The 26,776-nt window shown below is 38.3% G+C and overlaps 1 long non-coding RNA gene across 1 annotated transcript in view; it reads right to left on the bottom strand.

Moving 5' to 3' along the window:
- Positions 1-26,178, bottom strand: part of LOC128312629 (uncharacterized) — a 34,572-nt gene extending 8,394 nt beyond the window's left edge. Inside the window, exon 1 of the long non-coding RNA XR_008292150.1 lies at positions 26,063-26,178. This is a non-coding gene — a long non-coding RNA (uncharacterized LOC128312629). The remainder of the gene's footprint in view (positions 1-26,062) is intronic.
- Positions 26,179-26,776: the final 598 nt, after the last annotated feature.

The raw sequence follows: 26,776 nt of genomic DNA, 5'->3' as shown, positions 1-26,776 counted from the left end.
ATCAAAGGAGCTTGTTAACAGATTCCAGGTCAGGCCACTTGGAGATTTGGATTCAGTAGGTCTGAGGTGGAGACAGGAAACACATTTTTACTAAGCACCCACGTAATTCTATTATGGGTGGTCTCCTGACCCCGCTTTGAGCGACACTGAGCCGGATGAGGATCTTCTGTCTTGTGTGGCACCTTTTATGACCACCTAACCCAAATTCGGCTTGAGAGTCTGCTCACATCAAAGGATCAGATGACTGTAAACTTGAGCAGGCTCAGGAGTTGACCTGGCCCTAAACTTCACAAACTCCCACACGGCTTCAATGGCTGACTGGATAGATTAATATCGGCAAACTGCCTTGGGCACCATGGGAGGAGGCATCATGTCAACATGCAAATACAGAAATGCATGTTTGTTACAAGCTCCGAGGGCCTCAAAGGAAAGGGGAGCTGTGTAAATGCAAATCAGTGTTGTGTTATGTATTGTAATTTTTAGCAGCTCTGAGGAAAGCAAACCTTAGTGCTTCAGTTAGGCTCCTGGGAATCTGATCTTGACAGGGTAGGAACAGTTTCTATCAAGCACATGCTCCCCAAAATGTTAAATAATGGCTCTGGTAGCAACAATTTTGGAGAATGTTATTATTCTGTCTCTAATTTGAATGGTCCTTTTTGCATAACAACAAAATAAAATTATAAAATAACCACCACCACAAACAGAAACAAAAGACAACACAAGCAGCCAGGAGAGCTTCATTCACATCTGTTGCTAAGCTGTTAGGTGACCTTGGCTTTGTGAGACTCAGTTTCTCCATTTACAGCAGTGTCACCCCCTTCCGCTAACGTGTGGATCAAGTGAGGTCATGGCTATGGAACCACTCTGGACATGGTGGAGCACGTCACTTCCTTCGTATCACCCTAAAGAACAGCATCTCCCACGGTATCTCTGAGGCTCCCCCAGCACAGTCAAGACTATGCTTTCCAGGATGCTAGGAAAGTTTAGGATGGCTGCAAGTGAGCAAAGAGGGTCTTTGGAGCAGGAAATTGTGTCCCGAGGCAACTGTGTGAAGGGAGGGGGGCAGAGATGGCATGATTCTGCCTACAACTGAGGGTATCATCAGCCCAGAGTTTCTGTATGACTCAAACCACAGGGCGTAAGTAAGAAGAAACATTTGAGGCAGACCATCTGTGAAATCTCATCAGATGCCAGGCAAGGGAAGGACAGCCAAAGATGAGACACGTCCGAAAGGCAGAAGTGTGGCCACTGCTGTTATTGACATGCACAGAGTCATTATCTTAGTCCGACCTAATTTCGCTGCTGATTTTTTGGCCTCTCGTTCCATGTGGTCCTCTTAGATGTATTTCTAGGTTATACTGCACTTGCCAACTGTGGATGCTCCAGATGAGTCCCTCACCTTTCAGGCCCCCATCATGGGCTCTGCCTCGAAGCTGGCGACGTCCACATACAATTTTCTGAACCTCCATGGCCAACTGATGCATGCACCTTTTGTGGTCTTTGTTCCAGCATCCCTCTGTGATGAACACTCTGGCTTATCTATCTGACCCAGCCTCCATGCCAGTCTTCTCTCCCTTCTTCCTCATCATGATGCATTTCCCCAATGCTTCATGGGAAGTTAACCTTTTTCTCACTCTCGCTCTGCTTTCTGCCTCTGCACCTTGTATCACAAATCATAACAACAGAATGCAACAATTCAAACACAAATCCAAGGTGACAGGAGATTTAACAGAAATTCTTTGTAAAGCAGAAAAAATATGAAAATAACAGAACCCTTGGAAATGAGTCCTTCAAAATGCTTTCTTAAACTAGAACAAGTTTACCACAAAGAGGGATTCCAGAAGTGGAGTATCTCAGGAGGAGAGAACCAGGGGTGGAGCTGTGCAGCACAGGGTCTAAATCCAGGCTCCCTCTGCCCTGTCGTCACGAGTCTGGGCCAAACAAGAGAGGGTGTTTCTTTACCAAGTGGCTAAAGCACACAGACAACGCAGACTTGGCAAATTATTTGACATTCTGTGCCTCCAGTTCCCCAAATATAAAATGGGGTGAATAACAGTAATTATCTCACTGGGGTTCTTGTAAGTATTGAATAAATATGTAAAGTGCTTAGAAGTTTAGAACAATGTTTTCACATTCCAAGGGTTTTGTAAATTACTAGCTATGCGTCTCGCAGAAAATCCTTTTTTAAAAAACTTTGTATTATGTAAAATTTCAAATGTAAACACAATTGGGACAAAAAGGTATAATGAACCCCTACGTGCACATCTCTCAGCTTTGACAATAATCGACTCATCGCCAGTGTGATTTTCTGTTCCCCAACTATTCTGTCTGCCTTCCCCTTCAGATTATCTTGATGCAAATCCTAGATATTATACTAATCTATCTTTTGATATTTCAGTATGGCTCTCTAAAAGATAAGATTTGTCTAAAAAAAAAAAACAGAACCTACCCACAAAGCCATTTTCATACCTAAAAAATATCAATACTTTCTAAAGAAAATACTTGATAGGCCTCATTCATTCCCTTTACACTTCAGCACATAGAGCATACACTCACAATATTCGTGAATTACAATTAATTGACTTTTAATTTTTTCTTGTTTAACAATTTGGTTGAGACTCCTACAATGCGAGGGAGTTCTGTTCCTCTGAAAATTAAAAAGAACCGATGGTTTAAAAGAACCATTCTTTTAAATGCTTAATACATTCTGAGAAGCACATTTTCAGGGACCATTAACAATAATTGTACTTTTTCTCTTGGTTCTAAGAAAGCTTAATTGATATTACCAATTGCATTCTTGAGGATATCATAACATATTATATACTCTACAGTGGAATTCTTTTACATATATGTGTGTGTGTGTGTGTATACGCACATACACACACACATACACACACACATATATATATACACACACATATATACAAGACAGACTTCAGTTCTAGAAATGTGACCATTATCTATTCCATATCTTTAAAAGCGTATTATTACTACAACTCCTGGAGTTATCATATTACCAGACAGGAGGAGAGCAGAATGGAAAATGCCAGACATTCCATGGCACCAACCACAGTATCACCTGCAGAAGCCTAGCCAACTACAAGACTTCCATTGTATTTGGCTAAATGGCTTGCTGTAAGTGTTACATCCTGCTAAGAACAACAGTGATCTCTTTAGATGCAAGCAAAATGATCTATGGCTTTGATCTTTTGACAATGACTTGTGTCATCTAACCATGCACGCATGCGCATGCATGCACACACACACACACACACACACACACACACACACACACACACACACTTCAACAGGCATCATCAGTTTATAAGCCATCCAGGCTTCCACTGCAACCAACAGATGTCAATACACTCAAGGCTGCAAGTGTCTTTCTATTCATGCTTGCTTTATTTTGTCTTCGTCTACAGTTGACGGCTGCTTCTGAGTTAAGGCTGTGACCCTATAAGGCACAACAGAGACGAAGTGGAAAAGAGTGGCTGGCCCAGAGCAGTCAGAAAAAGGAGTGCACTCTGGTTTTGGGTACTTATGGAAAGGTATCTTAAGTGCTTGCTATTAAAAAAAACAAAAACAAAAACAAAAAACTGGACCAAACCCTGTGCTCTTATGATTACTTGAATAGTGAAGATAGTTAATAATCTGGAACTAAAAGTTTCATTTGCTGGGAATATAATTAGGGGTGAACATTTAGGGAAGATATTTTTAAAGGAATTTTTTAAAATATTAATAAGGACAAATTGCTACTGAACTTAGCCATTACTCTATGTCAACTTCCTTCTTTATGATTCTTTACTTCCTTTATTTAGGTCAAAAAAGTAAAAAAAAAAAATATTAGCACACAGCCAATTACAGCATGAATGGGAAAGTTAATATATTAATGTCTATAAAACACGTTTTCTACCTCAAAATTACAAAACAGTCTAACTTGCTTTTCTTCTGAGTATAAATTCACTAAAAAGACATACACTGCAACAGTTTCAGGAAATAAATGCAGAAACCTTAAATTTAAAAAAAAGACTTGTCAGATTGCTTTCACCTTAATGCGTCTTGGGCAATAAATAAGATTCTGGATAGGATTGTGCAATTACAGACACAGTGAGAATCAAAACTGGTTTGGGTTTAATTAGGAAAAGAGTTAAGCAGTCTGGGTTTTAGGGGAGCTTTTTAAGAGTACTTACGAATAACTGGAGAAGGGATTTCCATCACTTATATACAGCAAGCAGGGCCATTACCTTGCATTTTACAAGTACCATACTCACCTTTTCAGGGGCAACATAATTCAACTTTATTTCGAACACATTAAAGAGAAACTAACTTTGAAGAAAGATAAATAAAAATGTCCACGACTTAAAAGTCACTGGCATCAAACTGGAAATGGCAGTTCTTGTTATACAGTCCTCTTAATGCTACTGTTCTGCTTTTTCTCTTATACAAAATAGTACATTTGTGAAGAAAGTGTACACTATTTAGAAACACATAAGGCAAAAACTAAAATGATCTATAATCCAACCATTCAGGAACAATAGTTAAAACACTGTTAATATTTTGGTGCATTTCCTTAAAAATAAAGATATTGGTATAACAATGCAAAATTGAGATCTACTTTATTTTCAGTTCTGTATCCAATTTTTTGTGTTTAGCTTTATACTATGAGCATTCTCTCATTATCAGGTATGTTTCTTAGCAGCTTGATTTTTAATTGCTATATGACATACCATCCTGGGGACAGACTATAATTTCTTTAAAGCATCTCCTGTTTTTGAAAACATAGGTCTCCTATTTTGATTTTATAAATGATAAAATTAATGTCTTATATTAAAAGCAGTGACCAAATCTTGTCAATTATAGCTATTAATTACCTTTCAAAACCATCCATTGTTCTACATTCCCATTGTTCCTGCCATATTTCTCTCACTTAGAGCAATAACTCTCTAAATAGTTTCTTTGCCCTCAGGCTTTCTCTCCACAAGTCCATTTTCTACAGTTCAAAGTAATTCTATCTTTCATTTTTGTTTAAATTATAGAATTTGATAATGTACTACGTTAGCAAGGATACAGGAAAGCTGGCACTCTTATTTATTGCCAGTGAGAATCTAAACAGGTACATGTTTTAAGGAGGGATGTTTGGCCTATCTATAGACATTATGAATTACAAATTATAAATTCAAAATGTAATCTTTCAAGTATGTATTGTGCACAATTAGAAATGTATTGTGCAGATCTATGACAACTGAGGCAAGGATATACAATGGGGAAAAGACAGTCTCTTCATTAAAGGGTGTTGGGAAAACTGGACAGCTACATGCAAAAGAATGAAATTGGACCACTTTCTTATACCATACACAAAAATAAATTCAAAATGGATTAAAGACCTAATGTGTCCTGAAACCATAAAACTCCTAGAAGAAAACATAGGCAGTAGACTCTTGGGACATCGACCTTAGTAATCTGTTTCTGGATCTGTCTCCTCAGACAAAAGAAACAAAATCAAAAGTAAGTAATTGGGACTACATCCAACTAAGAAGTTTTTGCACAGCAAAGGAAACTATCAAAACAAACAAACAAACAAACAGAACAAAAAAATGAGAAGGCATCCTACTGAATGGGAGAAGATATTTGCAAATAATATATCTGATAAGTAGTTAATATCCAAAATATAAAAGAACCTGTACAACTCAATATCAAAAAACAAATAATCCAATTAAAAAATGGGCAGAGGACCTGAATAGACATTTTCCCAAAGAAGAACAGATGGCCAAAGAAATGTATGAAAAGATGCTCAGCATTATAAGCCATCAGAGAAATGCAAATCAAAACCACAACGAGATATCACCTCACACCTGTCAGAATGGCTACACTCAAAAATAGAAGAAACAACAAGTGTTGGCAAGGATGTGAAGAAAAGGGAACCCTCATGCACTGTTGGTGGGAATGGAAATTGGTGTGGTCATTGTGGAAAACAGCATGAAAGTTCCTCAAAAATTAAAAAGAAAACTATAATATGACACAGCAACCCCACTACTGGGTAATTACCACCAAAAATGAAAACACTAATTTGAAAAGATATACTCACCTTTATGCATATTTTACATTATATACAATAGCCAAGACATGGACTCAACGTAAGTGCTCAACAACAAGTGAATGGATAAAGAAAATGTGGTGTGTATATACACAATGGGATATTAACCATACAAAAGGATGAGATCTTGGCATCTGTGACAACATAAATGGATCTGGAGGGTATTATGCTAAGTGAAATAAGTCAAACAGAGACACATAAGTACTGTGTGCTTTTACCTTTTATGTGGAATCTAAAAAACAAAACAAAACAGAAATGGACTCATAAATACAGAGAACTGGTGATTGCCAGAGGAGAGGCGGGTGGGAGGATAGGCAAAACAGATGAAGGGGAGTAAGAGGTATAAACTTGCAGTTATAAAACAAGTAAGTCACAGGGAAGAGAAGTACAGCATAGGGAACATAATCAATATCATTGTCATAACACTGTATTGCGATAGATGGTAATAGCACTTCTCGTGGTGATCATTTCATAATATAAATACTTGTCAAATCACAATGTTGCACCCCTAAGACTAACATAATACTGTATGTCAACTATACTTCAATTAAAAATAAAAAAATACATTTATGCAGATATACACACATACAACAGATGAAACGAGTTTATATGAAGTTTTTCATTATTTTTTTGGAATACAAAAATATCGGAACCAATCTAAAAGGTTATCATTGGGGGGGCACCTGGGTAACTCAGTCAGTTAAGCGTCCGACTTTGGCTCAGGTCATGACCTCACAGTTCATGGGTTCAAGCCCCATGTTGGGCTCTGTGCTGACAGCTCAGAGCCTGGAGCCTACCTCTGATTCTGTGTCCCCCTCTCTCTCTGCCCCTCCCCTGCTCACTCTGTCTCTGTCTCTGTCTCTCAAAAATAAACAAACATTATTTACACTTGTAATTCAATACTTGGGTTTGCCAAATCTGAATGTTTTGCTGTGGACATAGTTTAATTTTCCTGCCCACCCTCCTTGACCCCAAAACTCAATGGTACTGGCTGAGGTAGCTGGAGCTTCTAAGTCAGGGTTCCAAAAAGAAGGAAGTGCATGCAGAAAGAACTACAGAAATCTGTGTAACATTCCCTTGCATCTTTAGGTAAATATTATTCCTTACAAGCACAGGGCAAAGCTTGGGAGAAAACAGCTAGGGGCATGTGAGTTGGATGGGGGTTTTTAAGGTCTTACAATTCTAGGAGATACTAAAGTTCAAAATAGTCTCAGTAAAGAGAACTTGCTGAACATCTTGAGTGTTCTGTTGAGACCAAATAAAGGCTATGCCTAGCCCTAGAGTAAGGGCTATTCTAGAACTTCTGTAACAAAGCCCCAAAACAGACTACTGTAGGATCACACCAATGTGCAAACTGACTGCATGCCAGAAACCTCAACACTTTTTATAGGAAGACAACAAAATCCAGGCTCTCGACAATGCAGCATTCCTAAAACCCAGCCTACAAGAAAAAAATAACTAGCAATGAAGAAAATGTGACTACTAGTAAGAAAAATATAGAAACAGATACAGAGATAACACATTTGTTGGAATTAGAAGTCAGAACTTTAGAGTCCACTGAATTTTGATCTCTGTTTTCTCTACCAACTGCTGTTTTATGCGCACACTCTAGTTCCCAGGTCATCCTTCCAGACTCAGAGTGCAAAGGCAGGGTGAATGTGCAATTTGCGGAGTTTCCCTTGTCTCAAGGATCACGGTACTTGTCCAATGTTCATGAACATCTCCTTCGTTTTATCTAATTTGCCAAGTGGGAGCGTAAGTTTCATAGCCATTACTTTGTTGGTCACAGCATTAATGTAATTAGCACTGTTTGAATTGCTAGCAAATTTGGGCATGGATTTCAAATATTTATTATTTAGGTATCCTTTTTTGTGAAATGTTTGATTCTTTAACTTGTTTCCATTATTTTCCGGAATTGTTTGCCCTTCTCCTGACCTCTATGAATTTTTCATGTATTTTGGAAACTAATATTTTAATTGAAAAATATTTTTTTTAATTTTTTAATGTTTATTTTATTTTTGAGAAAGAGACACAGAGCATGAGCTGGGGAAGAGCAGAGAGAGGGAGACCAGAACCTGAAGCAGGCCCCAGCTGAGCTGTCAGCACAGAGCTGGACTCAGGACTTGAACCCACGAACTGCAAGATCATGACTGGAGCTGAAGTCAGATGCTTAACCAACTAAGCCACTCAGGTGCCCCCCAAAATAATTTCTTATCTAAAGACAGTAATACGGTCTTCTATGATTTTTTTCCTAAAATTTCAATGTCTTGCTATTCATATTTACAACTTCACTCTACAGAACGGATTTGACATGTTGTAAAGTTGAAAATTTTCACTTTAAACATAAGGATAAACATTTCAACATGCACGGGACCATTTGTTACTTTTCTACTTTGTTCCATTATCTACTTTTTTTTTATCCCCATGCCAATGACACATCCCATTAACTACTTTAGCTTTATAACCTGTTGTGATATCTTATAGGACAAGTTTTATCACAGGGCATCTTTTTCAAAATTGTCCTTACTCTCCTTAAGCGTTTTCTTTCCCACGTAGTCTTGAGAACCACTTGCCATGTTCAGGAATTACTTAACTCTGTAAAGATATGAAAAAACTAAAAACTTCTATATATAAAGGATACAGCGTTAAAAATGAATACAAGTTATAGGAAACTCTAGGATTCTGTATTCTAAAAATAAATACTCTGATGAGACAAATGTTTGATTTTTTTTCCTACCCTCCCAGTCCCCAGGAGTAGAGTGGAAATGGTGACCTAGTCTGGGCTTTTTTTTTTTTTTTTTAATTCTTGCTACTGCAACACCTGTTCACACCCCTCCCCAGCTTTACGCGCTATCCCCTTCGAAGGCTAGCCTACTAAATGGTAAAACTGTTGTTCAGCCTGTGTCCCTGGAGCCTGCCTCACGTTGAAGTCTGAACAGCATTTGGCTCTGCCTTCCCTTATGGTTTTTCAGGTAGAATCCAGTTAGTCTCTGCCTTCCCCGCAGGTCCCAGTGAGCTCCGCACAGAGAAAAACAAAGAGGCAAGTTTCAGGAGAAATGTATAACATGGAAAATGATTAAGGTTTTACTTTATAATAATTAGTTCTTTCCTCCAAATTAGACTTCCTTTGATTTGGCCAGAAAGTGCAGTTTGGAAGTTAAAGAGTAACTTAATCAAATCTCCCGGGAATGAAGTGGGCACATTCATCTAGAATTACAAATGAAGAAACCAAGGTGCATCACCCATGCTAAGGGAATTCTGGCAACCCAGTAATTATGCACGCACAGTAACACTACTGCACTAATGTATTATTCCAGCATATAAATTCTTAGAGGACCAGCAGTTCACATGCCCTGGTTAATAATACTAGGGACACAGGCGCTAAAGAAAAACCCAAATCAACACAAGTGACACATAATGAGAGCACAGATGTTTTTTAAAAAAGATGCTCCAAATGCACATTATAAAAATTCAAAACAGGAGAACACCAATTAAGTTCAAGTCTTTGCTGGGACTATATCTGATTACAAGCTGTCACGTATTTCCTGGCTGAACTTTTGCATAAATGCTCTTCATTTCCCCTAATGAAGCCGTGGAAATAGAGAATTATATTGTGAAACTGAAAAAATAAAACCTTTAAAAACGATCACCTTGCAATTCAATCCGTCTGTCATCAGCTTAAGGACAGGTAATCAAGAGTGTTTGACAACGAGAAAAGAGAAGAGGGGTTTGCATGGCTACTAGATAGGCAGGCAGCCACACTCCGATGGAAGGTGATCTAGATCGCAAAGGACTTGCGGGGGATCCTCAGATGATCTTCTGGGGAAACCTTTGCAACTGTATTCAAAATGTTATGTCTGTGCAACAATTTTAACTCGTGTGTGTCAAACCTGCAAATGATTCACGTGCTTCTGGGGTTGAACTTTCACCAATTAGGTCCTCATTAGGAAGGGTTAAGCCTGGAGTAGAGATGAGGGGTTGTGGGGGCGGGGGGAAGCTGGGCAGACAGAAGTTCTGCTCAACCCTGACCAGGACCGGGGGTGCAGAGTACAATGCAGTTCCTTGCCCTCACTGTCATTACTGAAAGCCTGGGCCACTTTCCAGTGACTACACTGCAGGGCACACCTCTGCACCCTGTCCTTGTCCCTCATGCTGCCATTTCCATGCACTCCTGCCAGCTTGCAGCCACCAGGATTGGCATGTCTGGGGCATTTTCTGGACCATCGGAACCCATGCTGCCCTCCGACATGGTGAGCCTAAGCACTAGGGGATTCACCTCCCTGACAACAGCCTTTGACCAGTGACTCCTGAGAGTTGGTATATAAATACTCCAGCTTCCTCACCCCTCGGCTGGGATAATTCTGAGTTGTGTGCCTTATACCACTTCCCAGAAGTCCCCCCAAGGGATTAAGCCCCTGAAACCAATTTCTCTCTTTTATGGCCTAGGTCTCCAGTGGGGCATGTAGGCTTTTCTTCCAGCAGGAACCTGTTAAATAACAAAAATTCAAACGAGTCAATGTGAAGATCTAATTGGCTTTATGAAGTCATCCATGAATCAGGCAGCGTCCCATCTAGCAAGGAGAGGAGAGCTTGGAGGAGTTGAACAGAATGGAAGGTTTTCAGAAGGAGGGGCAAGCAAGGAGTTATTAGCAAAAGAAAAGAAAGGCTCATTTCCCTCAGAGAGAAGGGCAGGGGTTTTATCATGCAGATCACCTCTATTTCTTTTGGAGGGCCCACATGACAGATTAGCTCTTTGGTGATCAGAAAATTCTGAACTGATGGATTAAGACCACATTTCTGGGGGAGGCTGAAACTAAAATTAGGTTAGGTGTTAAGTCACGATTTGCTAAGTCGGCCTAAGTGACGCCATTCTGGGCCTGTGGTTTTCTTTTCAATACACCAAAATCTTCCGCTTTCTGGGCCACAGCTACTTTACCCACTGGAGACATCTCTGCTCTTATGGAAAGAGCTGCATTTGCATACAAAACATTGGGGATTTAGTCTCACTCCAGCTCTGTGACCCTCTGCAGATCATTCAACCTAACCTGGGTTTTCTCATCAGTAAAATGTTCAAAATTAAAATTTTAGCTATCCAACAGGATAGTGATGTGGATTAAGAGAGGTGGATGCTTAGGACAGTATCTTGTTAATGAAGCCTACTGAGATAGTATTTTTCACTGATGATGTTAGCAAAGATGAAAATGTCTGAGAATGCTCTGTGCTGGGGGTGGGGGAACAGAACTCACATACATTGCCACTGGCGATGTAAATTGTTATCATTTCCCTGAAGGAACATTTGGCAAGCATTTTCAAAATTATGAAGACACATGCCCTTTAACCTAGCAATTCCACTCACCAGAATGTGTCCTCAGAGATATTCATACACGTGTGCAAAATGACTGTGTACATGAGCACACACATACACAGAAAATGTGAACGTTAATCACAGCATGGTTTATGACAGAAAAATACACGAAACAACCTGAATAGTCATCCAGATAGGACAGGTTAAATACGTCACAGTTCAATGACTCTGTAAAATCCACATAATCATTAAAAAGAGCAAATCAGTTCCATATGCCCTGATACAGAGTCATCTCTGAAAAACTTAATAAATGGGGGGAAAAACAGAACAATGTGTACAATTTGCGATGGTCCGCATAAAAATATGTGCAAACCTCTGCAAAAACGTACAAGACGCTGTTGGAGAGGAGAATCACAGAGCTGGAGGACCAGGGAGCTGAGGGGGTCTTATCTTCTTTTGGTACCATTTTGCACCTTTTGAATCTCATGCCATGCATGTTACCTAACCAAATAGTGTTAATTAAAAAAAATAAAAATAAACTAGAAAACTCATGTGAAACATGCAATATTATGAGATCTTGTGAGTGTTTGCCAAGCAAAATACTGCAGCATCAGATCCTGGGTAACCTTGTGCAAAAGGCTGCCTGCCAGGCTCCAGGGACAGCTCAGCCTCCACCCCTAGATGGCACCATGATGCTCTTGAGGTCCTGACACACATTCACTGCAGTCTCCTCCCTGGGTCTTAGCTGTGGGGCAGGAGCGACCTGGTTTCCTCTTAGAATGCAGAACCTGGCGGGTGGCCAGCTGGTTAGCATAATATCAAACATTCTCCTCATTTCCACAGCCTGTGTTTCCTTTACACTCAGACACAGCCTGCTGCCTGGATGCATTTGTAGCGACGCCTTCATGAGTTCCAGAACCAGATGTGTTTGTATTTACTCCTGCTCTGTATTTGCATATGTTTGTTTTCCTCCCATTTGGGCTCATTAGGGTGCCTGGGAATCCTGCGCCTGTGCACTCGGGCTGGGCACCTTGGTGCGTTACTTCAGGGAATGTTTTCATGCTGGGCTCAGGCTCTCGAACAGTCTTAATGGTGCTGAAATGCACCTATCTGGGCTTCCTTTCAGATTAAGAACACCTGTGGAGGTGCCAGAGGCATTGCTGGATTTAAGCCCACTTAGTCTGTTTGGGTTGCTATAGCCAATCACCACGGACCAGGTGGCTTAAACAATTTATTTCTCACAGCTCCGGAGGCTGGAAGTCCGAGATCAAGGTGCCAGCAGATCCCTTGTCTGGTGAGGCCCTGCTTCCTTGTTTGCAGATGGCTGTCTTGCTGTGTCCTCACCAGGCAGAGAGGAAGTTAAGCTCTCCTCTCTGTTGTTAGAAGGGCACAAATCCCATTACAGGGGCTCCAGCCTCGTGACCGAATCCCCTCCCAAAGGCCCCACCTCCTAACACCATCCCACTGGATGGTGTTTCAACATACGGTATTTCAACATATGATATGATAGGTTTCAACATATGAATGTGCGGTGGCGGGCAGGGATGCAAACATGTTGCCCATACACTGACCTACAGGCCAGCAGGGGATTCAAAGAAATCCGTCCACAAAGATCAGCCATGACATAGTTGTTACTCTGAGTATGTACACTGGTGAAGTGATGACCTTAAGGGTCACAAAGCGTGGCATGCTAAATTCCAGGGGCATTGCAGGCCCGAGTTCCTCAATCCTATTGGACCCCTGCTCCCTTCTTTTGATAAATAAATTGTAACCACCTCCTTAGTATTTGGAAATGAAATCTATAAATAATATTACCGCCTACGCACAGAATTTCAATAAAACAAAGCATTAGAACAGCAATATAAGCTAAACTAGAAGGAAAGTCACTTGATGTAAAAGGGTACGTCTTTCCACATGTAAACGCTCAGGTGTGACCACACTAGAGGACGTGCTGCAGCATCTGGCACCTCTGTGTTGAGTCACCAGCAAAGCAGCAGCTACGCGCCTAATGTGATGGTGTTATCCTAGCGACTCACACGTCAGGAGAACAATGGCAGAAGCAACAAAATTTTCTGAAACTGGAAACAGAGAAAAGTTCAGGTTTATACACCAAAAGAAATTTGACATATAAAGCGGACTTACGTAAACACAGATCAGGTGTTCACGGAAAATCATGCAGGATGTTTGGGACAATTCTTTATTGGGCACGATTATCCCACGCATTGAAGGACTTTTAGCATTCTTGGCCTACATCTAAATGCCAATATCTACCTGACTATTGCTACAACACACTGACGGAGCCAGCCTTCTTTGGGCTCTGCCTGGCCCCGAGAATCTCCCCCAACTGGCTTCTAAGACCCTCTGGCTCTCCACGCCTAGAGGAACACATGGGATTCACAGTATCACTGCAAAACATACACGTTACCTGGAAGTGCCACCAGCATGGCATGAATTCGTATACTGTATACATTAACCGCTATATGACAGCATGCATTCCCGAGGTCACAGAAATTGGACAACAGGGTCCACACCTAAGTCTGAAACCCTGCAGACAGGGAGCAGGTCCAGACGTCATGGTGAATACACACAACTAGCACAAAGGGGTATTTGGGCACCTGTCTTCAAACTTCTTTTGCCTGTGCCTGTGCCTGAAACACGTTTAAAATCTAGCACCCCTCGGGTGTCTGGGTGGCTCAGTAGGTGGAGCGTCCGACTTCGGCTCAGGTCATGATCTCACAGTTCGTGAGTTCGAGCCCCGCGTCGGGCTCTGTGCTGACAGCTCGGAGCCTGGAGCCTGCTTCAGATTCTGTGTCTCCCTCTCTCTCTGCCCCTCCCCCGCTCATGCTCTGTCTCTCTGTCTCTCTCTCTCTCTCTGTCAAAAATAAATAAACATTAAAAAATAAAAATTAAAAAAAAAATCTGTCACCCTGCATGTTGTGAGGTTGACAACAAATTTTTTTTTAAGTTTACATGCTTGCAAAGATGATAATTTCTGGGGTATTATACATACAGGCATTTTAAGAAACAATCATTACATTTATCTTTTATATCTTATGGAATCTAAATACCAAAGTGGTTTGATACCATCCCAATGTTTTCTATTTTATTATAGAAATTTCCAAACATACAGGAGGGTTGAAATAATGTTACACTGAAGACCCGTATACCCGCCACCTAGATTCAACAACTAAACTTTCAGTATTACATCTAGCCATCTCTCCATCACTCTAACCATAAATCCATCTTATTTTCACGCTTTTCAAAGTAAGTTGAAGACATCAGACGTTCCTCCTCAAAACACTCCAGCATGCGTATCATTCATTAGAATTCCATATTTCCTTACAGATTTCTTCTTTTGAGTTAAATTGACATGAATAGAGTATATCTTTTAATATATAATAAATAATAAATCTTTTATCACTTGAACCTCGAACCCCTATAAAGATACGGTGTATTAACTTCACTTCAGAAAGACTCCTTGTATGTCTTCCCAGTAACTTCCATCCCCATTCCCTCAAAGTTCTGATTTTTTTTCTTAACGATACAATATTTTGCCTATACTAGAACTTCATATAAAGGGAGTCTTACAGGAAGTACACTTTCACTCAGCAAGTTTCTGACGTTCATCCACATTGCTGCATGTATCAGTAGCCCGTTCCATTTCACAGCTGAGTAGTACTCCATAGTATGAATTTACAACAATTGTGCTTTTGAGGGACACTGCAACCGTTTCTAGCTTGGAGCTATTACAAATAAAGCTGCTATGAATATCCTTGCACAAGCTTTTTTGTGGACCTATACTCTCACTTCTCTTGGGTAAAACCAAAGGTAGAATTTGGAATATGTGAAGATTTGTAAAACCCAAAGGGCTTCTACCATTTGACACTCCCAATGACTATGTATGAGAGTTCTGTGTGTTGTTGATTTATGTTAGCCGTTTTGGTGACTGTATGGTGTCATCCTGTCGATGTTTTATTTTGCATTTCTTTAGTGACCTAAGGATGTTAAACCCTCTTAATTGCTGGAACTGTATAGTAAGTCTTGAAATCAGGTAATGTAATTCTTCCAATCGTTCTTTTTCAAAATTGTTTTGCTATTTTCAGCCCTTTACATTTCCATATAAACTTGAGAATTCGGTTTGTGGACTTTTACACCAAATGTCTATTGGGATTTTGGCTGGGATTGCACTGAAACTATAGATCAACTTGAGAATAACTGATATCCATTATGGCATTAACAATATTAAGTCTTCTAATTCAGAAATATGCTACACTTTGCCATTAGTTTAGTTCCTTTTTCATTTCTCTCAACAATGCTTCATAGTCCTCAGTGCACATCTTTTGTTAAATTTATTCCTAAGTCATATAATATTTAATTCTTTCAAGGACAGTTTTTCAATTTTGTCAGTTGTTTTGCTATTGGTATATAAAAATACACTTAACCTTGTGTCCTACAACCTTGTTAAAGTCATTTATTGGTTCTATTTGTTTTGTAAATATCTTAGACTCTTCTGTGTAAACAATGATGCCATATGCAAAGAGAGACACTTTTACTTCTTCCTTTCTTACTTTCATGTCTTTATTTTTCTTACATTATCACACCAACTTGAACCTGTAATGCAACACTGAATAGGAGTGGTCAGAGGGGGCATCCTTGATTTGTCTCCAATCTTAGGTTAAAGGGTTCAATTGTTTTACCATGTGAAAAGATTTCAATCTAAAAATGGTCTTGAAGGATATGAAATGAAGAACCTCACACATGAGCCCTCAGAAGAACAGAACTTAACAAGGGAGACTCATTTCCCGAAAATGCCTGATTTACAGAAAACCAAGACTTATCTCTTGACCAATGAGCATCCACCAAGAATCTCTCCCCATCCTCAAGCCACGGAATTTACTGCTTGGACTCTAGCTGGACTTCCCCCCTTTTTGCACTCCTGTCCCATAAATACAGCCCACCCCAAACCCTCAGCAGAACCACCTGGCAGCTCATTACAGCACGCATTTCCCAAAATGCAATTCCTCTGCTATTCTTGAATAAACTTAATTTCTGGTAATTCAAGCTCGTCTCAGTTTATCTTTATCTAGGATGATGACCATTAGGTATGATGTTAGCTGTACATTTTTATAGATGATGTTTAATAGAATGAGAACTGTCTCCTGCTTTCCCAGTTTGTGGGGCACTTACATCATGAAAGGATGTTGAATTTTGCTCATTATTTTTACTGCATCCCTTGAAATATGATTTTCCTCCTTTATTCTAGTAAGAGAGTACATTATATTAATTTTTGAATGTCAAACCAACTTTCTGTACTTAAGGTAAACCTTACATGGTAAGGATGTACCTTTTTATATTCTGATTTGACTTGGTAATTTTTTTCTTTAATTTTCCTTCTCTGTTCCTGAGTAACAATGGTCTGTAATTTTATTTTTCTTTTCTACTATTCTTTGTGATGTTTTGTCAAGTTTTGGTATTTGGTATTGGTATGCTAGTATCATAAAATGGGATGGAAAATGTTCCCCTGTTTGCTGAAAGAGGTTTTATATGATTGGCACCATTTTCTCCTTAAATGTTTGACAGAATTTAGTAGTGAAAAACTCTTGACCTGTAGTTTTCTTTGTAGGAAGTTTCTTGATAATTCAATTTCTCTTTCTTTAAATTTACTATTTAAGTTTTTTACTTCATCATGGTAAATTTTAGCTTTTGAGGAATTTGTCCATTTCATCTAATTTGTCGAATTGTTGATTTAAAACTGTTTATAATATTCTTTTAACTTATTTTAATGTCTATAGGATCTGTAATGACTTCTCTTTCATTCCCAATATTGGTGATTTGCATTCTTTCTTTCTCTCTTTTTTTTTCCCCCCTAAGTCAATCTTGTTTTGAATTCATCAATTTTGCTTATCTTTTCAAAGAACCATCTTTTGGCTTTGTTGATTTTATATCTTCTACTATGTTGATTTCTGCTATTTATTACTATTTTCCCTAAACATACTTTGGGTTTACATTGCTCTTTTTTCTAGCTCCTTCAGTTGGAACTTTAGGTTATCCACTTGATGCTTGTCTGCACAGTATTTAAAAAAGAAACCTTGTTTCTTGAGGAAATTTTGCCATGCAGAGGGTTTCCTTCTTTTTATCAAAACAAAATTGTGTTAGTCTAACTGGATTGTAGTCTCCCTTTAACAGATGTATGAATATAAAAGGGATTTAATTAATGAAATTATTCAATCTACACCTAACCTACAATATACATTGTGAGTGAACAAACTAGAATAGGTATTCTCTAATCAAAAAATTATTTATATAGGGGTGCGTGGGTGGCTCAGTCGGTTAAGCTTCCAACTTTGGCTCAGGTCATGATCTCACAGTTTGAGAGTTCACCTTTTTTTAAAAAGAAAAGGTGCCATTTGGACAACTAGCTAGAAAAGAATAAAACTGAACCACTTTCTTACACCATACATAAAAATAAACTCAAAATGGATTAAAGACCTTAAATGGGAGACCTGAAACAATAAAAACCCTAGAAGAAAGCATAAACAGTAATTTCTCTAACATCGGCCATAGCAACATTTTTCTAGATATGTCTCCTGAGGCAAGGGAAACAAAAGAAAAAATAAACTATTGGGACTATACCAAAATAAAAAGCTGCACAGCAAAGCAAACCATCGACGAAACAAAAAGGCAATCTACTGAATGGAAGAAGGTATTTGGCAATGATCTATCCCATAAGGGGTTAATATCCAAAATATATAAAGAACTTACACGACTTAAGGCCAAAACACACACACACACACACACACACACACACACACACACACACACAACAAAAAATCTGATTAAAAATGGGCAAAGGACCTGAACAGACATTTTTCCAAAGACGACATCCAGATAGCCAACAGACACATACAAGATGCACAGTATCACTCATCATCAGGGAAATACAAATCAAACCCACAATCACCTCATACCTGTCAGAAGGCTAGAAACAAAAGATAAGAAATAACAAGTGTTGGCAAGGATGTGGAGTAAAAGGAACTTTTGTGTTGGTAACATAAGCTGGTGCAGCTACTGTGGAAAACAGTGTAGAGATTCCTCAAAAAATTTAAAATAGAAATACCATGACTCAGTAACTCCACTACTGGGTATGTGCCCAAAGAAAATGAAAACACTAATTTAAAGGGATATATGCACCCCTATGTTTATTGCAATATTATTTACAACGGCCAAGATATGGAAGCAGCCCAAGCGTCCATCAATAGGTGATTGGAGAAAGATGTGGTATATATACCATGGAATATTACTCAGCCATACAAAAGGATGAGATCTTGGCATTTGTGCCAACATGGGCGTATCTAGAGGATATAATTCTAAGTGAAGTCAGTCAGAGAAAGGTAAATACTACATAATTCCACTTACATGTGGAATCTAAAAAACAAAACAAATAAATAAACAAACAAAAAGCAGAATTACACCTATACATAAACTGACAGTTGCCAGTGGGAGGGAAGTAGGGGGATGGGCAAATGGCTGAAGGGCAGTGGGAGATACAGGCTTCTGATTTTGGAATGGATAAGTCACAGGGATAAAAGGTACAACACAGGGAGTATAATAAATGGTTTTAAAAGAGCACTGTATGGTGAACATATGGTAGCTAACTTGTGATGAACATAGCATAATGTATAAACTTGTCAGATCACTATGTTGTACACCTGAAATGATGTAACATTGTGTCAACTATCCTTCAATAAACAAATAAATAAATGAAGTAAAAATAAATTTAAAAAATAGAGAAGGTGACATTAAATTTGCCAATTTTGAGACCTGCAATTAACATGTGTTTATGATTTGGTGAAGTAAACGGCAACACCCTAGCTAAAATTCACTTCAAAATATCTATAAATAATACTCTGAACACATCTGCTCAGATTACCAAGCACTGGCCGTATTTTTAAGTAATAATACATTCAAATTTCAAAAGTAGGGTCCATATCTCCATTTAGACTTTGAGGATTCTTCCATTTGATCAATTTACTCTAATTTTAAGAACTGCATATAAAATATAATAGTAGTCACCATTTGGTGAGTGCCTTTACATATATTGTTGCTAAGCCTGACAACAGGCTTATCAAGTAGGTATTACTGCTTCGAATTAAAAGGTATAGAAACTGAAATTCACAGAGATTAATAGGCTTTTCTGAGGTTCAACAGCTTTGCCAATAGGGAATATGCTGTTTAAAAGCATCTCTGATTTGGTTAAGAAAGAGGTTGGCTGGGGATGGTGGAGCAGGAGGACACTAAGCTTGCCTCGTCCACAGATACAGCTAGATAACACTCACATCGGCGTAAGTAACCCACAAAATGAGTCCAACTATGGCAGAACTCCACAACTAAATGGTATAGAAGAGACCACATGGAAGAAGGTAGGAAGGGTGAAGATGCGGTCTGGGAGCAAAACAGACTGAGGCCATCTGCAGTGGGGAGGGAGCTGGTGGCACAGAGAAGAAAGGAAAGCAGACTTTTACGCCAGGGAGACCACGAACAGGGGGGACAAATCCCCATAATATCTGCCTGTGAAAGTGAGAAGGGCCTAATTTTGTGAGTTCTTAAAAGCAGTGGGACTTAATCTTGGAATTTTAAAAATCAGTGGGCGAGGCTCTAGGAGAGCCTGGAGAGCGGAGGGTGGGGGCATTAGAAGTGGAATCTGTGCCCTTAAGGACAGAGCAGAAAAAAGGGCCTGTGTAGATCTAGCATAGAACCAACAGTGGGAAAACCGTTGGGGGCGGATGGAGGGAGAGTGATCTGATTGCTTCAGAACACAGCCTGGAGAGACAGGGAGCCTGAGGAGACCCCTCCAGGAACAAAGGAGCTGGCAGGTGCCATTTACCTCTCCCCCCAAATAAATAACAGCCACCTGTAGGAACCATCACGGTGTGACACTCCTTAAGTAACTTGCTTACACCAAGCCGCCACCCCATGCTTAGGTAGCTCTGCCCCTCCTAGTCACTCTCGCCTTAGTCCCACAGCAAACCCTGCCCACACCATAACTCTTAACCCGCAGGGTATATGGAACCTCAGTCCCGATGGCAGTAGGGGCAGGTCTCATTCTGCAAGAGAACCACTGTACATCTTGTTAAAACACGCCCCACCCCTGCAAGGGATCAAACACTGCCCACAGTAGTCATGGAGAGCCTCTGTAGATAACTGGACTGAAGGAAAAAGGCCAAGGTCTCAAAAGCAGAGAACAAGCACACATAGGAGACACTCTCTGAAGCACCAGGCCCTGGAGAACAGGGGACACTGCACAGCAGTGCACTACAGGACCTCTCCTTCATAAAACTATTACCACTAAGAGCAAGAGAAGTAGCTGACCCTCCTAACACAGAGAAACAGACACAAAAAAATCAGACAAAATGAGACAAGGAAGTATCTCCCAAATGAAAGAACAAAACCAAACCACAGCAAGAGACCAAAGTGAAACAGATATAAAGACTATGCCTGATAATTTAAAATAATGGTCATACAGATAATGACTGGACTTGAGAAAAGAATGGAGAACATAAGTGAGACCCTTAACACAGGCAAAAAAGAACTAATCAGATTCACGAACACAATACATGAAATTAAAGATACACTTGATGGAATAAACAGCAGATCAGATAAAGCTGAGAAATGAATTAACAACCTGGAAGACAGATAATGGAAAGTAACCAAGCTAAGCAAATGAGAAAAAAGAAAATTATGCAAACTGAGAACAGTCTTAGGAAACTCAGTGACTCCATCAAACGTAACAAGGGATCTTACGTTTTGCATTATAGGAATCTCAGAAAAATAAAGTGAAAAAAAGAGCAGGAAAATTATTTGACAAAATAATAGCTGAAAAATTGCCCAATCTGGGGAAGGAAGCAGGTACTAGATCCAGAAGGCACAAAGATCCCTCCCCCCACAATTCAACCCAAGGAGATCCACATCAAGACACAGAGTATTAAAATGGCAAAAAAAAAAAATAGAGATAAAGAAAAAAATTGTTAAAGCAGCAAAAGAAAAAAAAAAGACAGTTACATACAAGGGAAACCCCCATAAGGCTAGCAGATTTTTCAACAGAAACTTTCCAGTCCAGAAGGGAGAGGCTTAATAGTTTCAAAATGCTGAATGGGATCTTCCGTCAAGAATACTCTATCCATCAAAGCTATCATTCAGAATAGAGAGATAGAGTTACTCAGATAAAACAAACAAACAACAAACAAAACACTAAACGAATTCATGACCAGCCCTAGAAGAAATATTAAAAGGGACTCTGGGTGGAAAAGAAAGACCATAAAGGGAGAGTATGAAAAGTAAAATACAAAAGCAGTAAAATAACTATTTATGCAAAAATCAGTCAAGGGATTCATAAAATAAAGGGATGTAAAATATGACACTATATACCTAAAATGTGGGAGGAGTAAAGAACAATTTAAACTTAAGCAACCATCAACTTAATATAGGCAGCTATATGCTGAAGATGTTATACACAAATCTAATGATAACTACAAAAACCAGTAATAAATATGCAAAAATAAAGTGAGAAGAATCCAATATATCACTAAAGAAAACCAAAAAACCATAAAAGAGAGAAAGAGAAGGAAGATCAGAGAAAATCTATAGAAACAACCACAAAACAAGAAACAAAATGGCAATTAATACGTATCTACCAATAATTACTTTAATGTAAATGGACTAAACACTCCAATCGAAAGACACAAGGTGACAGTGGATTAAAAAAAAGACCCATCTATATGCTACCTATAAGAGACTCATTTCAGACTGAAAGACAGCTGAAGATTGAAAGTGAGTGTATGGAGAAACATTTATTGTGCAAATAGATACCAAAAGAAAGCTGAGGTAATAATACTTACATCTGCCAAAACAGACTTTAAAACAAAGACTGTAACAAGAGACAAAGGAGAACACTATATAAAAATAAAGAGGACAATCTGAAAATATAACGATTATAAATATTTATGCACTTAACACAATAGCACCCAAATATGTAAAACAGTTAATAACAAACATAAAATAATTTGTCATCAATAGTAATACAATAATAGCGCAGGACTTTAACACCTCACTCAAATCCATGGACATACCATCCAAACAGAAAATCAAAGAGGAAAACAGTGGCTTTCAATGACACACTGGAGCAGGTACATTTAACAGACATACTCAACATTCCATCCTAAAACAGCAGAATACATATTCTTTTCAAGTACACACGGAACATTCTTCAGAATAGATGACTTAATAGGCCACAAACCAAGTCTCAACAAAATTTAAAATATCAAAGTTATACCATGCATCTTTTCTGACCATAATGTTATGAAACTATAAATCAATGACAAGAAAAAATGTAGAATGAGCACAAATACATGGAGGTTAAATAACATGCCACTAAACAATAAATGGGTCAAGCAGAAATTAAAGAAGAAAGCAGAAATTACACGGAAACAAAGGAAAATGAAAACACAATGGTCCAAAACCTTTGGAATATAGCAAAAGTGGTTCCAAGAGGGAAGTCTATACGTCAAGAAGCAAGAAAAATCTCAAACAACCTAACAAATAAAACCCAAGGAAGGAAATAATAAATATTAGAGCAGAAGTAATTGATATAGAAAAAAAAACCCAATACAACAGATCAATGAAACCAAAGAAAGCTGGTTCTTTGAAAAGATCAACAAAACTGATAAACCTCTAGTAAGACGAAAGAAAGAAGGAAAGACAGACAGACAGACAGACAGAAAGAAAGAAAGAAAGAAAGAAAACCCAAATAATCTTACTAATGAAAGATGAGAATAACAACTGACACCACAGCAATACAAAGAATTATAACAGAATATTATGAAACCTTATATGCCAACAAAGTGTACAACTCAGAAGAGGTAGATAAATTCCTGAAACCATTTAACTTACCAAAACTAAAATAGGAAGAAATAGAAAATTTGAACCGATCAATTATCAACAATGAAACGGAATCAGTAATCAAAAGCTCCCAAAAAACAACAGCCCAGGACCAGGCGGCTTCACAAATAAATTCTACTAAACATTTAAAGAAGAGTTAATATTATTCTTCTCAAACTATTCCAAAAAAATACAAGAGGAAGGAAAACTTCCAAATTCATTCTATGAGGCCAGCATTACTTTGATACCAAAACCAGATAAAGACATCACACACAAAAAAGATAACTACAGGCCAACATCTCTCTTGAATATAGATTCAAAAATCCTCAACACAATATTAGCAAACTGAATCCACCAATACGTTAAAAAAATTATACACCACAATCAAGTGGGATTTATTCCCGGGATGCAAAGATGGTTCAATATTCTCAAACAACAATCAATGTGATATGTGACATCAATTAGAGAAATGATAAAAAAAATATATATGATCATTTCAATAGATGCAGAAAAAGCATTTGACAAAGTACAACATCCATTCATGATAAAAACACTCTGAAAAGTAGGTCTAGAGGGAACATAGTTCAACATACTAAAGGCCTTATATAAAAAATCCACAGCTAACATCATACTCAATGGTGAAAACCTGAGAGCTTTTCCCTTAAGGTCAGGAACAAGACAAGGATGTCCACTCTCACCACTTTTATTCAACATTGTATTAGAAGTCCAAGCCATAGCAATCAGACAACATAAAGAAATAAAAGGCATCCAAATTGGTGAGGAAAAAGTAAAACTCTACTTGCATATCATAGGATATTATATAGAGAGCACCTTAAAGACTCCACCAAAAAACTACTAGAACCAATAAATGAATTCATTAAACTCACAGGATACAAAATCAATATAACAGAAATCTGCTGCATGCACATACACTAATAATGAAGCAGCAAAGAGTGAAAGGAAGACAACCATCCCATTTATAACTGCACCCAAAACAATGAAATACCTAGTAACAAGCTTATCCAAAGAGGTGAAAGGCTTGTACTCTAAAAATTATAAAAATGCCAATGAAAGAAATTAAAGACAACACAATGAAATGGAAAGATATTCCAAGCTCGTGGGAATTGTTAAATGTCTACATTACCCAAAGCAATCTACAGATTTAATGCACTCCCTATCAAGATACCAAAGAATTTTTCATAGAACTGGAACAAACAGTCCTAAAATTTGTATGGAACTACAAATGACCTCATATAGCCAAAGCAATCTTGAAAAAGGAAAACAAAACTGGAGGTATCATAATTCCAGATTTCAAGTTATATTACAAAGCAATAGTAATGAAAACAGTATGGTACTGACATAAAAACAGAAACATAGATCTACGGAATAGAACAGGAAATTTAGAAATAAACCCACAATCATATGGTCACTTAATCCTCAACAAAGCAGGAAAGAATATTCAATGGGAAAAAGGCAATGTCTTCAAACAATGGTGTTGGGAAAACTAGACAGTTACCTATAAAAGAATGAGACTGGACTGCTTTCTTTCACCATACGCAAAAATAAATTCAAAATGGATTAAAGACCTAAATGTAAGACCTGAAACCATGAAAATCCTAGAAGAAAGTAAAAGCAGTAACTCCCTGACCTCAGCCGGAGTAACATTTTTCTAGATATGTCTCCTCAGGCAAAGGAAATAGAAGCAAAAATAAATTATTGGGACTATCAAAATAAAAAGCTTCTACATGGTGAACGAAAGGAACAAACAAGAACTAAAATGCAACCTACTGAGAGAAGATATTTGCAAATGATACACCTGATAAAGGGTTAGAATCATATATATATATATAACTGATACAACTCAATGCCTCAAAAACAAATAATCCATTTAAAAAATGGGCAGAAGACATGAACAGACATTTCTCCAAAGAAGACATGCCAAGGGCCAGCAGATATATGAAAAGATGCTCGACATCACACATTATCAGGGAAATGCAAATCAAAACTACAATGAGATACCACTTCACACCTGTCATAATAGCTAAAATCAAAAACACAAGAAACAAGTGTTGGCCAGGATGTGGAGAAAAAGGAACACTTGTGCACTGTTGGTGGGAATGCAATCTGGTGCAGCCACTGTGGAAAACAGAAGTTCCTCAAAAAGTTAAAAATAGAACTATACGATGACCCAGGAATCACACTACTGGGTATTTACCCAAAAAATACAAAAACACTAAGTCAAATGGATATATGCACCCCTGTTTATTGCAACATTATTTATAATAGCCAATCTATGGAAGCATCCCAAGTGTCCATCAGTAGATGAATGGATAAAGTGGTACATGTATATACACTAGAACGTGATTCAGCCATAAAAAGGAGTGAAATCTTGCCATTTGCAACAACATGGATAGAGCTACAGAGTGTGCTAAGCAAAATAAGTGTCAGAGAAAGACAAATACCATATGATCTCAGTCATACGTGGAACTTAAGAAACAAAACAAATTAACAAAAGAAAAAAAGAGACAGAAAAAGAGACAAATCAAGAAACAGACTCTTAACTATGGAGAACAAACTGATGGTTACCAGAGGGGAGGTGACTGGGAGTTGGGGGAAATAGGGGATGGGGATTAGAAAGTACATTTATTATGATATAAAATAAATTTAAAAATAAAAAATTAGAGCAACCCTACCAAGGGCTTATAAAGGGTTTAAAACCATCTTACCAAGAGCTTCAGATTCCAGCTGATTTTCTATCATGGCACAAAGTTCAGGGATGGATCATCCAGGGCAAGTGCAACTGCTCAAAAATGCCATCAAGTATTTGGGTTCCGCCTATTCTAAACAATAAAATGGCAAGATTTAGCTTTTGGCCTTTATGATCATCGTTAAAATACAGCTGCTGTAACTCTAGCACTGAACCCAAGTTACAGGCAGAAAAAGGAAGGAAGGAAATGGACGAGAACATTTCTTCATGAGGCTTTGCCCTTTCAGGATAAAAACACAAAGCAAAGTAGAAACAGAAGGAAATTTTCTCAGCCTAGTAAAAAGTATAAGACCCACAGCAATGGTGAAATACTAAATGTTTTCTCCTCAGGAAAAAGACAACGTTTGCTCTTACCACTGCCACTCAATATTGTACTGGACATTCTTTGTAGGCCAATAAAATAAAATAAATAAATAAATAAATAAATAAATAAATAAATAACAAAGATACCATAGAAAGGCATGAAATTGGCAAGAAAAAATTAAAACTATCTCAATTTGGAGATGACCGGATATTGAATATAGAAAATCCTAAGGAATCTACTAAAATCTATTAGAATAAGTAAGTTCTAGTAGGAAAGATGGTAGGAAATAAGATAAACATAAAAATAAATTTTATTTCTATACACTTGCAATGAACCTGAAAATGAAATTAAGAAAAAACTGCATTTATA

This window comes from Acinonyx jubatus, chromosome D2 (assembly GCF_027475565.1).
Source record: "Acinonyx jubatus isolate Ajub_Pintada_27869175 chromosome D2, VMU_Ajub_asm_v1.0, whole genome shotgun sequence".
NCBI classification, from domain to species: Eukaryota; Metazoa; Chordata; class Mammalia; order Carnivora; family Felidae; genus Acinonyx; species Acinonyx jubatus.
The sequence above is the reverse complement of the archived record's forward strand: the minus strand, read 5'-3'. Positions and strand labels throughout refer to the sequence as shown.